Source organism: Crinia signifera, chromosome 1 (assembly GCF_055691185.1).
Source record: "Crinia signifera chromosome 1, ASM5569118v1, whole genome shotgun sequence".
Classification (NCBI taxonomy): Eukaryota; Metazoa; Chordata; class Amphibia; order Anura; family Myobatrachidae; genus Crinia; species Crinia signifera.
In genome coordinates, this window is record NC_139217.1 from 144673482 (window position 1) to 144689087 (window position 15606).

Sequence of the window (15606 nt, forward strand, 5' to 3'; positions counted from 1 at the left end):
AGATAAGCTATGGAATCTTAGTTAAAGCAGGGTGCATGAGAGAATGTGACCACAATAAGACTAATTAAAAAAATGAATCTAATAAACAATATATACACTTAACATCGTCACTCACCTTTCCTAGTTTTGGGGTGCCCTATGGCTTGTGACCACATTGTTTAAACAGACAATGTAGGTGTTGCACGCCGCCGCCCGGGAATCCCTGCACCCGGACGGACGGCGGGTGCAGCGTCATCTGACGCGGCGGATGCAGCGTTATCTGACGCGGTGGGGGACGTTGTTGGGCAGCGTCCCAAGCCTCACTCTGAGGCTAAGCGTCGGGGCGTTGCTAGGCAACGTCCCCGAACTTCCGCCCGGCGGCCTGGAGCGCGCGCGCCTGACGTTAGTCAGGCGTCGCGAATTTTGAATAAATAGCCGGCGTCTGCTGGGCACAGACGCCGGTTATAGCTTATTGCTTCCCAAAGCATATTGCTGTTGTCCTCCGGTCCCCTAGGTCCTTGGTCCTAGATTCCCTGGCTGTGGTCCTCTGCTTCAGCCTTCCTGGTTTCCCAGCTTGCCTGTCCGTTTCTCCAGCGGTGATTATTTCCTGTCTCCCCCTGGACTCCTCAGCTGTATTCCATCTTCAGCCTGTGAGCCTGCATCGGACCCACAGTCTCCATCTTCCGTGGGTCACGTAAGTGCTCCAGTGGAGCCCTGGTCTTTTCCTTCCTTGGTTCACTGGCCCTCCGTGGCTTTGCCCCTCCGTGGGATTATTTTTGGTAATCCCTCTTTTTGTCTCTTTATCCCCTTTTGTCGGTATATGTTCCCTTGCCCCTGTCTGTCGTTAGTATTCAGTTTAGGCAGGAGTGTCGCTTCTTCCTCCAGATCCCTGCTTTGGGAGTCACGGTCCCTCTGGTGTGTTTATTGGGGACTCCCGTCCTTCAGCTGGTGTCTGCGACTCGGTCTCGCTCCCGTCTTGGCCTGGTGCCGGCAGTTAGGGGCCTTTTTCCCAGTTAGGTCCATTAGTTAGTTGGTCCTCTTGGGATTCCCCGTGGCGATCGCTTACCCCTTGTCATCACATAAGACCTGGCTGCATCGGGGTCGGAGCGGGCATAACTCGCTCCTTCAGACGCGGCGGCCCCAGGTGAAGCCTAGCTCCGCAGGGGTTTGCCATCTGCCTCGGGGACTCAACAGAGTGAGTGTAGTACCCGCTGTGGCCGTCCTAACCGGCGGTCCCGGCTACGGGCTCACTCCTGATCACCTCGTCTTCTGGAACCAGCTATTGTCTCCAGCGCCCAGGCCAGGGCACCGTAACAGTAGGGGCTCTGCACACACTAAATTAACTGATAATAAATAGTGGAGATTTGGTTCATGAATTGATCAATGCATTTAAGCCTGCAGCCCCCTTCACGGGACCCCACTTTTCTGCAGGTCCTAACACTATCGCTGAAAATGGCTACAATACACATACTGTAGCTATCACATCAATGTTTGATTCCAGGCATGCTATCTGGTCTGAAGCTCACAGCACACTTTGCTTTTATAGGTGAGCAGCTACCAACACACCTGTCACTAATCATCTAGGGAAATGGTTAACATAAGGTATGGAATCTTAGTTAAAGCAGGGTGCATGAGAGAATGTGACCACAATAAGACTAATTTAAAAAATTTATCTAATAAACAATATATACACTTAACATCGGAACTCACCTTTCCTAGTTTTGGGGTGCCCTATGGCTTGTGACCACATTGTTTAAACAGACATTGTAGGGGCTCTGCACACACTAAATTAACTGATAATAAATAGTGGAGATTTGGTTCATGAATGCATTTAAGCCTGCAGCCCCCAGGGCTGTAGCCATTTTCAGCGATAGTGTTAGGACCTGCAGAAAAGTGGGGTCCCGTGAAGGGGGCTGCAGGCTTAAATGCATTGATCAATTCATAAACCAAATCTCCACTATTAATTATCAGTTAATTTAGTGTGTGTAGAGCGTATATATATATATATATATATATATAGTCCTCCAATGAAAGGCACTCCAATTGCAGATAAAAACTTTTTAGTAAATGGATGTCACCGAATACATTGTATTTTCGGGGTCAGCGCCCCTTCCTCAAGGTACAATCCAAAACTGGAAGCAGCAGAGTAACCAGTTTCCAGTTTTGGATTGTACCTTGAGGAAGGGGCGCTGACCCCGAAAATACAATGTATTCGGTGACATCCATTTACTAAAAAGTTTTTATCTGCAATTGGAGTGCCTTTCATTGGAGGACTGTTTGTATTATTTTAAGTGCACCCAAGCCAGTTGACCCCGAGACCCCTGAGTGCCGGCATACAGTAGGATATATATATATATATAAAAATGTCTCTTTCCAATGCACTCACAGTAAATCCTTGTAATTTTTGCTGGGGTGCTACGTGCAGATGCTAGAACGGCTTGTATGAGAGTCCAAGAACAAGGCACTCACCAGACTTTCCAAATGCAAAGGTACTTTTTATTCCTTAAAATGACTGCATAATTCCACGTATACAGCGGAGCAGAGCGGGTACCAGCAGCCGGGAGCAGCGCGTCTTGAAGTGAAGATGCCTGGGTGGACGCCAGAGGACAGGTGAGTAGGATTTCCTTCCCCAGGTACCCCTTTGGATTACTACGGATCCAGGACCCTGGACTCTTCAGCCCTGGAGCCCCGGACCAGACCCGGAACCAAGCCACCGGACCGGACCCTGGGACCTACCTACGGGATTAAGATAGGTAAGTATCAGTGTGTTTGTGTAATGTATGTATTAATTTTTTATTTTTCTAAAGTGTCAGTGTGTATTTATTTAACTATTTTTTTTACTGTAAAACTACAAGACCCAGCGGGCCCTTTAATGCCCCGCATGCTGGGACTTGTGGTTCTCCAAGTCCCAGCTTGCGGGGAAGGCTTGCTGGGACTCATAGACTTACCTGACCAGGCTGAAGCCTGGTGCTGTCCTCGATGCCCCTGGGCGGTGGGCATCGAGCTGATCTTTGTGTAAAAATAGTTTTTATTCTATTTTTTTTACACAATGATCAGCCCGGTGGCCACCGCACAGGGCCACCGGGGACAGCACCAGACTTCAGCCTGGTCAGGTAAGTCCTGGAGGGGGGGGACCCCTTTATTGGGGTGGGTCCCCACTCCCCCAGGCCAGGCTGACCGGTCAGAGGGCTGAATGCTTTGGCCGCGGGACCTTATATAATAAGTGTCCCCCGGCTGTGGCATTACCCTGCTGGCTGGTTTGGCCTGGGGCTGGTTCTTAAAATAAGGGGGACCCCTGGTACTTTTGTCCCCCGTATTTTGGGAACCAGCCCCGGACCTGGAGCCTGGGGCTTATTTTAAAAAATCAGCGAAGCCCTATTTGTCGGGTTTCCTGATTTTTTAATACCAGCCCCGGCTCTTTCTGCCTGGTGCTGGTTACGGCTGTGGGGGGGACCCCACGCCGTTTTTTTTTTTAGTTCACCCTGCCAGAGATGCTGCAGCTATGGAACGCCCACATGCTTGTTCCAGCTTTGGCAGTATAGTCGCAAGGACGTCAGCATATCAGTCGAACGTGCGTACACACTGCACTTTTGTACCGATATGAAGCCGTCCTGTCGGATGAAAATTAAACAGCAAAGAACCGTCGACCGACCGAGTATGGACGGTCAAGACAGTTTTTTGCCGTTTATCGCTCGTAAGGGACAGCGTACACACATATACAATTGAACGAAAGAACGGCCGGACAATTGTATATATGTGTACTCAGCTTTACCTCCCAGGACAGGACACTACAAGCTCTGGAATGCAGTTTGATGAATGGATCCTGTCCAACCGGCGTTCCGGTTTTTTACTTTACTACTGTATGGGTACGTTACCAGTGTGGCAATGTAACCCCTCAGCTGAACCAATTTAATTTTTTTATAAATATACATGGTACCAAATAACCACCATGATGGGTGGTTGGCTTATGGCCAAGTACTGTGCAAATGCCCCAGTCTATGCCAGGCATCCTCTCTGTCACTTCTCTATGACATAGTTTGGTACTTGTGAGTTATCCGGGCTGCCGATTTTTTGATTGTATGCCTTAAGATAAGGCATACAATCAGATGCGATGCGATATCGCATCGCATCGCATGCGACCATCGGATGCGATGACCCGATTTTTCCATAGGAATCAATGTTAAAATGATTCCTATGGAAAAAGGGGTCCTTTTCATACCCCTACTATCCAAGTGGGCATGGAGTTGGATATAAACCTGTGGCGAGCGTAGCGAGCCACCGAGCCCGAAGCGTGGCGAGCGAAGCGAGCCCCGCGAGGGGACGGTATTCCGTGTCCCCTCGCGGGGCTCGCTACGCTCGCCACGCTTCGGGCTCGGTGGCTCGCTACGCTCGCCACAGGTTTATATCCAACTCCATGCCCACTTGGATAGTAGGGGTATGAAAAGGACCCCTTTTTCCCATTGAATTCCATGTTAAAATGGACTCAGTCCATTTTAACATTGATTCCTATGGAAAAATCGGGTCATCGCATCGCATCGCATCCGATGGTCGCATGCGATGCGATGCGATGTCCCGATCCGACCCGATTTAAAAATCGGACGCCCGGATAACTCATAAGTACCCATAGTTTTATAATGGTGTAAAAAAAACTTTTCATCACAGAGAAGCCCCTTCCCACCTAAGCAAAGATGTCACCAAGCACAGAAGCTTCTACATAGAAATGCTGCAGCACAGAGGCCATGCATTCTCCTCATCACACAGCAACCCGGCCGGTAATTGACTGTGGCCAGTGACCGGCGTTCCGGGATTATTACTGTACGTCGTACGACACCTCCGATTCCTGCTGCTGCTGTATCCATTGGTGACGTGGTGCGCGCTCCCGTGCTGGTGGATGGGAAGCACCGAACGGGAGCGAGCTCGCTGCCAAGCAGCGACAGTCTAGCAGATGCGCGCACCCCGGCGGAGTAGCGAGAGTCATTCTATCGTCGGGTGCGCGCCCCAGCTGTGGCTGCTGCTGTCTGACGTGGCAGAGCTCGCTCCCCTGTGCCGCCGGCTCCGCTGCTGCAAGTTCCCTACAAGTAGGATCGTGGTACCGGCAGGGACGTCACTGCCAGCTCAGGTAACCCACTGACCGGCTCCCACTGTGTGAAGGGCAGGCTGCTGCAATCAGACTAGCGGGATGTTAAGTGTGAGATGTGTAGCTGGTGAGGCTGGGCAGGGTGCTGGGGGCAGAGGTGGCACAGGTGCTGTTACTGTGTGTATGCGGGACACGTGTCATATGTCAGCAGAAATAATAACAGAAATAGAAGGACAGAAGGATCATAGTTTAGTGATAAGAATTATTGTGTAAAGGGTCTAATAATAGTAGTTGTGTTTCAGCCCAATATGGATTTCTCATGTGTGTGTCTGTTATGCCATACCTGTTTTTCATTAAATATGTCACAATTTGAGTAGTTAAATATTTTGCTGTGTAGGTTAAAAAGGATGAACATATGGGGCAGAAAATTAGATTAGTGCCATCCATGTAGTCTAGTATAGGGAGTACTAGAGCACTTTTTTTTTAGTTTTGTTAAAGTTTAAGCAAAGTTTGGTTTACTTTGTGAAAATAAATAACATCAGTCTCTCTCCGTATACACATACACACTGTATACACAGTGAGATATTTACTGGCATTTAACTTGAAAGGAATGTACAAGATAGCAAATGGAGCCAGAGTATACTTATGTCCACAATGAGACAACGGTATCCTTCCCTGATGCCCTCATACCAATCAGTATCCAATGAAAAGGCCACACTCATGGGACCTTTAAACATAACCTGTGTCACTTGTCCAATGTTTCAGTCGGTAGGTACTGTACAGTGTACACGGCACTTAATTATAAGATATAGACAAGAGGGTAGTGAGAACCCTTGTGTATCTTTCAGCTTGCATTGTGATATATAATTATTAGTACGATTTCCAAAAAGCACCAAAATTAGCTCCTGAGGTGGTGCTACCTCGTCATTTTCCCAATTATGATAGTACGTACTTGATGAATTTGCATTTGATAGCACAATTAGTACACAAATAAAATGCACGTCAAAAGAAGATGAGCTACAGTATGCATGCTGTACATGGGATCTGATTCAGACCTGATCGCTGCTGTGTGAATTCGCACAGCGGATGATTATTGATAGACTGCGCATGCATCTGGGCCACAATGCCCGTGTGCAACACCATTCACCGATGTAATCCTACTACACTTTTGAGTGCTAGCTGTTCCCAAGGAGTGACAGGAAGCCGGCATTTGGGGCTGGTAACGGGCCGTTTCATTGAATGACAGAAAAAATGCAGACGTACCTAGGAAAAACGCAGGCGTGCCCAAGCATTTAAGGGAAGGTGTGTGACATCAGCACCGGCAACAATCAGCCTGTTCCCATTGCAGCCACCAAGGAAGTCCTGGGATACTCAAAGCATGCACACACAGGGAAAATCATTCGATGGTGAATGGATTCGGAAATATTTGCATGGCTGTGACTAGATTCACTCTGGCAGAGCGGTGTTAACTGATTGCTGGCTGTTGGCAGCCCTGCGATCAGGTCTGAATCAGGCCCATGGTTTAAAACCGTGCTGATAAAAATGTTAGTTGCATAATTTACTTTTTCTTTTTTGTATTTGATTCGGTATTTTTCAGTTAAAATACCAAATGTATGTTTGTATGCAAGTTCATTTTTGCAGTTGTTGACTTTTAGCAATGCACATGCTCTGTAGCTGTGCGTACATATGTACAAGCAAGTCGTAGCATCTCGGCCCGAACTCCGCTTGGGACCAAGTTGGCGCAATAGGGTGTTTGCATGGGGGCTACGTTTCGTGAGGGAATATAGATAGAATTGCAGGTATACTGAGTTGTGTGTACACAGAGATCTGTCAGATTTCAGACAGACCACTTGCACTGACTAATGCCAGCTATTTGTACAAGCAGATGTACAAGCAGTAGCTTACTGCTAATGGGTGAGACTAGTAGCATCAGTACCATATTGTTATATAAGTAACCCAGAGTGAAAGTGAAAGCTCTCTGTGGTATTCAGATTTGCATCATCTGCCAGAATCTATGTCTCATACTGACGATAGCCAATAAGGATGAAATATCAACACACAATCTGAAGTAATGGAGCTGCATCTGGCTAAATGCATTTAAGGCGCTGACTGCTTTTGGACAACCATAACCTCATAGTGACTTCTTTCACATGTAACAAGTAAAGGCCCATACACACTGGGTGCTTTTGAGCTGAAAGCCACTGAAACTTGGTGTTTTGAGTGGCTTTCAGCTCAAAGCCACCCAGTGTGTACGGCCCGGTGATGAGCAGTGATCGGCGATGCATGCTCTCGCATCACCTCGCTGACATCGTCGGGTAGGGGGAAAGTTGTTCAGTGTGTATGCACTGAGCGGCCTTCTCCCCAGGGTTGACAGCTGTTATCGCTGTCCATACATGTGTGTATGGACCTTAAGGGATCCCTCTCTCCATACTTCCTTATTAGCTAACACCAGTGGTCACCAGAAGCTCAATTGAAATGTGTGGTCAGCATAGCAGACTTGGTGAAAGATACAGTATAGCTTCCAGAGATTTTGTGTAAGTCGTTGGAAATGAAAATCTCCTAGTGTGTATCCTTCCAGTCCTCTTACAGCTGTGCTGAAATGTGCTTCTCTGTGTGTCCTAGTAACACACTTACTAGATTTGTGTTTCTGGGCATACAGAGGGGTGTGGATCATTAGGTCGACCACTGAAGGTGGACAGGTCTTTGGTCGACATCGTTATAAGGTCGACACAAGCATTAAGTCGAGATTGAGACGGTCGACAGTCAAAAAGTCAACATGGGTTTTTCACGTGTTTTTTTCCCTCGTATGTCGACACAGTCGACATTCGAGTCCTTCCTCTGTTTGTCACATGGCAAAGGGGTCAGATTTAAGGAAGGTTGTTCAAAAGTGTACAATCATTGTTTAATACAATACAAATTCATTAGAGAAGTCTTTTAAGAAGACACACAGGGGAATCCTGGGAAAGTACATATAGAGTTGTATTCAATGCCATGGCGAGGGGGGTTTGTACAGGGAGGATGACTTATTTTCGGTGAGGAAAAGCCATCCCCTTAAACGGCGAGGTTCGGCGAGTCCACTGAATTTTGTGGCGAGCCCCGCCGTTTTAATGGACACACTCGCCATTTTCTCCTCGCTGAAAAGAACCAGCGAGGTGGAAACCGCGAGTGAAGGGGAGGGAGTTGAATACTCTGACGGAGAGCTATCGGCACTGCTTGCTGTCATAGGTTGCCATCAGAGCATTGAATACCACCCATAGTAGAAAGAAGAAGTTGGACAAATGCAGTTGATTTCAGCCTTGATCCTCATTGCACGTTTTCTAGGTCACCCAGCATGTGCACAGGTGCACGCATTACTCATTGACACATTTTAAAAGATCCACAGATGGAGCTAATTATTTCAGCAGACCTGCAAAACGTGCATTGTTGGGGGTTCTGAGGACCGAGGTTGAGAACCACTGGGCTAGAGGAAGCAAGGATATAGTCAATAGTAGCCTATGCCATGTGTGTTGGATGCAGACTAGAGGAAATTGAAGAAGTATGCAGTAAGTTGCATTGTTTGTGTGTGGTGTAGTGCAGTGTGCTTTGCTATCTTACTTTAATATGCTCCTGTTTAGTTGTTAAGCTTGTCACTTTTTTAGTGTCACACAGAATTAACAGAAAGAAGAGAACTTACAGGCGTTCACCCTATGCCCTAAGCACTGCTAATCATAATACAGGTTGAGTATCCCTTATCCGAAATGCTCGGGACCACAAGTATTTTGGATAAGGGATTTTTACGGGGTACTTGTTTCCTAGCACGGCCACACCGATTTACATCGGGGTGGTCGTGTCGGAAAAATCGTGTCGATCGCATCGCATGCGATTTGGTCGCATGCGATGCGACCGACCGATTTTAGACCCGATTTTTTCATTGAATGAAATGTAAATCGGGTCCCTGGGACCCGATTTTACATTGGTTTCAATGTAAAATATTCCCAACCCCCTCAAATTTGACGGCGTACACCCCACCCCATGATAGACGCCAACCCGAAGCGTGGCGAGCGCAGCGAGCCCGCGAGGGGCGGCGGTGCGCGTCCTCCGACCTTTTCATTCCTCTACTATCCACGTCGGCGTGGAGTTGAGAATAGAATAGTGTGGCGAGCGCAGCGAGCCACCGAGCCCGAAGCGTGGCGAGCGCAGCGAGCCCTGCGAGGGGACGCGTATACCTGTGAAGTTATACGCGACCCCTCGCGGGGCTCGCTGCGCTCGCCACGCTTCGGGCTCGGTGGCTCGCTGCGCTCGCCACACTATTCTATTCTCAACTCCACGCCGACGTGGATAGTAGGGGAATGAAAAGGTCGGAGGACGCGCACCGCCGCCCCTCGCGGGCTCGCTGCGCTCGCCACGCTTCGGGTTGGCGTCTATCGTGGGGTGACGACGGGGACATCTATAATGTGAAATGGGTCATATTGGCCCATTTCACATTTTTCACATTTTTTCAAGATTTCAATGTTAAAAAATATTTTAACATTGAAGCCTATGGAAAAATCGGGGGCATCGCGTCGGGACCAATGTTAATGGTCCCGACCGACGCGATGCCCCCGATATTTTACCTTTCCCGACACGATTTCAATGTTAAAATATTTTTTAACATTGAAGCCTATGGAAATATCGGGGGCATCGCGTCGGTCGTGTCGGGACCATTGTTAATGGTCCCGACCGACGCGATGCCCCCGATATTGTGTCCTAGCCGGCAAAATGGACCTGATTTCAAAGGAAATCGGGTCCATCTTATGGATCGTGTACCTTAACTTAAAGGTACACGATCCATAAGATTGTGGCCGTGCTAGGAAACAAGTACCTTTTACGGTTATTGGATTTTTTTGTTACATACTTACCTGGTCCCCCCAATGGTCCCGTGATGTCCTCCGGTGTCCTTGGTGGCCCCTGGCATACATTGCAGCTTTCAGGATCTTCTTCAGCGGTCCCATTGGTGCATTGCACGAGTTTGCAGGCTCACCGGTGATGTCACCGGCGTGCCCACGCAATGCACTCCTGGGACCGCTGAAGATGCCAAAGAAGATCCTGTAGGCTGCCGTGGACATCGGGGGACTTGTTAAGTATGAATAAAGGGGCGGGGGAAAGGAAATCCGAAATATTCAAAAAAAAAACACTACAGTATATTTGGAATTAGAATGTGCAGCCTAGCCCACCCATCCAGTGTGTGAGTGATAGTGTCCTGTCATCCTGGCTGCTTCTTCATATGTCAGTGAATTCATTATCCTAATAATTCTAATTGTATCCATCCCCTCAGAACAGTGCTCTGTTTAGCTGATTGTTTTATTTCAGACCAGTGAAACGTCACACAGTAGATGATATTTTGAATGATGTATTCGAATCTGAAGGATCAGGACTTTTTACATCATCCAGTGTGGACGCACTATTGTGCACTCCCGTGACTCAGTTGTTCAGTCTTCAGGTTGGATGTGCAGGTAGCTCAATCTGATGATATCGCCGAATGCAGCATGGCCGCCTCTGTCATTCCATCACTCCCTGCATCAGCAAGTATATATGCACTTGTTGATGCCGGGTCTCCGTTGCATCCCTGTAACCTGCAATGTCATAACCTGCTGTCATTTATTCATTATTTTTCTACAGTTTTTATACAGTGGATATTGCAGAAATGGATTTGGAGTTGTACCTATTTTTACATACAAAATTGGGTTCTCATAACCAGAGCCACTCACAATTTTGAACACATTCACTCCTGCCTGTCAGCTGCCTTGGAGTACATTGAATGCATACAATTATGGCAGGTATTCAATGCCGGTGCGAGCGGCCGGCGAGGGGGTTAAACTTTTTTTGAGGAGGGTCTCTGACGTCAGCACTGACAACTTCATAATAATGTTAAGGTGAGTTAGTTTGTTGTAGTGAGTGCTGGGCCCCCTGTGTTTGTATATACTGTATATATATATATATATATATATATATATATATATATATATATATATATATATATATAAAATCACATGGAAAGCCTTTGTTTGTCCCTCTGCACCTTACTATGTAGGAGAACTCACAGTCCCAGTGCTGATTGAAAACCCTCCCATGGCTATGCTGCTGCTGTCCTCCATGGGCCTGAGAAGCATATGGTGTGCTCCACTAAGCAGAGCTCAGCACAAGCCTCTCTGCCTCTGACCTCTTGTGCAAAGTCTCATGGGACTTATTCAACTCCCAGTTATGCACTGCAAACTTGTACAGTCAGTGTGCCTTAGCTCCCGATGCTCAGTACCATTAATCATTGTCACATTGGCAGATAGGTGAAGCTGCAGCACTACCCCACTCCCATGCACAAAACCTTTAGCTAAGAAACAAAAAAAATGATTTTTTTTTTTAAAATACACGCCTACCACAGGAAGCCCCTAGATAGAGGGGGGCCCAGGGGCACTGACCCCCTGTGCCCCCCCCCCCCTTAATCCGGCCCTGATTTGCCAGGGTGGCGTCACAGGGACCCAGTAATCTGCGAGCTTCACAGTTTACCGAGTCAATTAGAATCACCTACTATGTGTGTGTTTTATCTTTGTTGGTTGTCATTTTTATTTTGGTTGTGGTGTTTTTGTACAAAATTCTTAGACAGCTTCATGGCAGTCTTTTTAGAAATGTGCAGGAAGTATAAAGCACACAAAAACTAATACCCTGGGGGTTAGGAAATAGCTGACACATCTTCTGTTGTGTCATATCAGTTGCAGAGTATGATTGTGGTGTATTGCAGAAAATGTTTGTAGCAGTTTCACAATGCTTTCACTTTTAAGAAGCACTGACAACTCCTCTGCCCTCCATTCTGTGACTGTGCCACCGCTGACATCTCCTCTGCCCTCCATGCTGTGACTGTGCCACCGCTGACATCTCCTTTGCCCTCCATGCTGTGACTGTGCCACTGCTGACAACTCCTCTGCCCTCCATTCTGTGACTGTGCCACTGCTGACATCTCCTCTGCCCTCCATGCTGTGACTGTGCCACCGCTGACATCTCCTCTGCCCTCCATGCTGTGACTGTGCCACTGTTGACATCTCCTCTGCCCTCCATGCTGTGACTGTGCCACCGCTGACATCTCCTCTGCCCTCCATGCTGTGACTGTGCCACTGTTGACATCTCCTCTGCCCTCCATGCTGTGACTGTGCCACCGCTGACATCTCCTCTGCCCTCCATGCTGTGACTGTGCCACTGTTGACATCTCCTCTGCCCTCCATGCTGTGACTGTGCCACTGCTGACAACTCCTCTGCCCTCCATTCTGTGACTGTGCCACTGCTGACATCTCCTCTGCCCTCCATGCTGTGACTGTGCCACCATTGACATCTCCTCTGCCCTCCATGCTGTGACTGTGCCACTGTTGACATCTCCTCTGCCCTCCATGCTGTGACTGTGCCACCGCTGACATCTCCTCTGCCCTCCATGCTGTGACTGTGTCACCACTGACATCTCCTCTGCCCAATATGCCGTCACTGTGCCACCACTGACATTTCCTCTGCCATCCATGTGTCACTGTGTCACAGCTGACATCTCCTCTGTCCTCTATGCCAGCGGTTCCTGCCTTTTTTTCTCTCTCGTACCCCCTGATTAGGCTTTTTATTTATGAGTATCCTTCCTCTCAATTTGAAATATACAGAGTACTTACGAGTGGAGTGGAAGTGAGCAGTATGCGTGTCCTTAAAAGTGTCCTTATATAAAGGAGTAGAGGAGTAGTGTGCGGACAGGAATCATTTCCCTCTGTGTCTGGTTGCTGGCTGTGCACGGTCTTCGTGGTTTCCGCTAACACCTGTAGGATTAATGCCGCTGCTTCTTCCACCATGTCAGCTGATGTCTGAGGGCAGCGTGGGTAACTCCCAGTGGATTGATGGTCACGAGGGACACTGATGATGCTGCAGACGGAACCGGAAGTGATGCAGAGTGGTTTGTCTCTATGGCAATGAGAGATGTTTTCCGCCATTTGGAGACTTCTTTTTCTTCTTATGCCATTACCAATATTATTTTCAGGTACAGATGGAGCCACTGTCATCTATCCATATAATAGGATTAAGTGAGTAAATGCATTACTCTGCTAATCCCCTACTGTATTGTTCTATGTATTGTATTGCAGCTGAGAACAATAGGATAGCCATCGCGAGAACAATAGGATAGCCATGGCTAGGAAGATAGATGAGATGGGCTCCTACTGTACCCCCAACTGGTCTGCAGAGTACCCCCAGTGGTACTAGTACTCCATGTTGGGAACCACTGTACTATGCTGTCACTGTGCCATGCTGACATCCCTTCTACCATTTACATGTTGCCTGTTTACATCCTGCTATCTAGCCACCACCCACTTGCTTGCACCTCTTGTAATCTGTCTGTCTCCCCTTCCTACTAGATTGTAAGCTCCTCCGAGCAGGGCCCTCTTCCCTCCTGTTGGGATTCAATTCAATTCTTGATTTTGCAAACCGTAATGCCCATTACATGTTATACCACACACCATGATGCCCATTACATGCTATACAGGGAAACCAGGGACAGTGCTCGCCAAAAATGTAAACCATAATGCCTGTTACATGTCACACACTGTGATGCCCATTATACATATACCACACACGGTGATACCCATTATACATATGCCACACACCGTGATACCCATTATACATTTGCCACACACCATTATACATATGCCATACACCGTGATGCCCATTAAACATATGCCACACACCGTGATTCTCATTATAGATATGCCACACAAATAGATGCCCATTATAGATATGCCATACACAGAGATGCCCATTATAAATATGCCGCACACTGTGACGTCCCTTATACATATGCCACACACCGTGTTGCTCATTACACATATGCCACACATTGTGATGCCCATTACAGATATGCCACACACCGTGATGCCCATTACAGATATGCCACACACCATGATGCCCATTACAGATATGCCACACACCGTGATGCCCAATATATATATATACTGCACACTGTGATGCCCATTATACATATGCCACACACAGTGATGCCCATTATACATATGCTACACAGAGATGCTCATTATACAAATGCCACACACAGATGCCCATTAGATATGCCACACACAGATGCCCATTATATATATGCCACAGAGATGACCATTACAGACATGCCACACACCAAGATGCCCATTATACATATGCCACAAACCATGATGCCCAGTATACATATGCCACACATTGTGATTTTATATTGCAAAAATAAAATGGAAAGTGTGCAGGATTATTAGCAGAGCCAGTACCTTGAACTTCAAGCAGCACCTCTTCCCCAGCTCAGCCTCTGTTTATCAAAGTTTTCAGACTTTCAACTTCCACTAACAGCACTGAATGTGCCTGTGGAGTGTGGAGGTCAGTGCCAGTGTAATTATTCTGGCAGGTCAGGCAGGTGGGGCGGGAGAGCATGCGTCTCAGGCGAATGAATGTGCAGTGCGCACTGCACAGTGACGTGTTGTGACGAGTCAGAGGTGGAGGGGCGGGACTGACATGGCAGATCAGAGCCGGGCCGGATTGTATAGTCCGGGGCAGCCACCCGTCTGGACTCCGGACGCCGGTCTCAATTACCGGACTGTCCGGAGAAATCCCGGACGGGTGGTAGCCCTATCAATGCCCCATGGCGAGCTGTGCAGGCTCGCTGAATTACAGCGAGGATTCCCCCAGAACATAGAAAACAAGTCACTCTCACTGCAGAAACCCAATCGCTGGTTGACCTAATCCAGTACTCTGTATGTGAACTACTGTACATCATAATGCATCTTAACTGAACTTAGACAAGAACATGCAGCAGTTGTTTCGCGTAATAAAAATTATTTAATTCCTTGGAAATTGTCTTGGGCACATTAGCCTTTAAATGTCAAAGAGCTGGAATAAAAAGTGGCATAACTTGTTTTTGCTTCTAGGAGGTATAACATAAACATCTATCTTGTTAACAAACAGAACAATGTTACCATACTGTATGACTCTAATAGTGTGTACACACAGGGCGATATGGCTTCCGATGTTGCCGATATAGTGAACATCGGAAGCCATATCACATGCAGATCGCATGCTTTTTTAGGGCTTGTGAGCCCGATGCGCTGCCGATGCGTGCTCTCGTGTGAGTGCAAGTCGGCGGTCAGATAGAGAGGGCGGGCAAGACTATATAGTGCAGATCTGCGCTATATAGTCTAAATTGTGCCACTGCATGCCGTGCGATGCGAGTCCTGATGCGATCTGATCGCATCGGGACTCGCATATCGTGGCAAAGCTACCGTGTGTACACACCATAAAATGAATTAAAAGCACTTTTCTTATCATAGAATGTGTAAAGCATAAATCCCCTGTCTTATAGAGGATACGCATGGTGAGATAGTCTATATTTTTCTATTCAATTCTTCTTATAGAAGCAAAATTGAATTGAAATCAAATAGAAATTGAATGCACATCGAATGCTTTTATTAGCATTTGATGCAGATTCGATCCCAATGCGCGCTCTTGTGTAATGGAAACCGAATAGAAAAAAGGGTACTTGTTTCCTA

General features: G+C 47.4%; 1 protein-coding gene across 2 annotated transcripts in view; it reads left to right on the forward strand.

Moving 5' to 3' along the window:
* The first annotated feature begins 4944 nt into the window (after positions 1–4944).
* SEC24D (SEC24 homolog D, COPII component) overlaps positions 4945–15606 on the forward strand; it is a 108523-nt gene continuing 97861 nt past the window's right edge. For both annotated transcript variants that reach the window (XM_083174461.1, XM_083174462.1), the window contains exon 1: positions 4945–5098. The gene's annotated coding sequence lies outside the window, so the exon portion shown is untranslated. The remainder of the gene's footprint in view (positions 5099–15606) is intronic.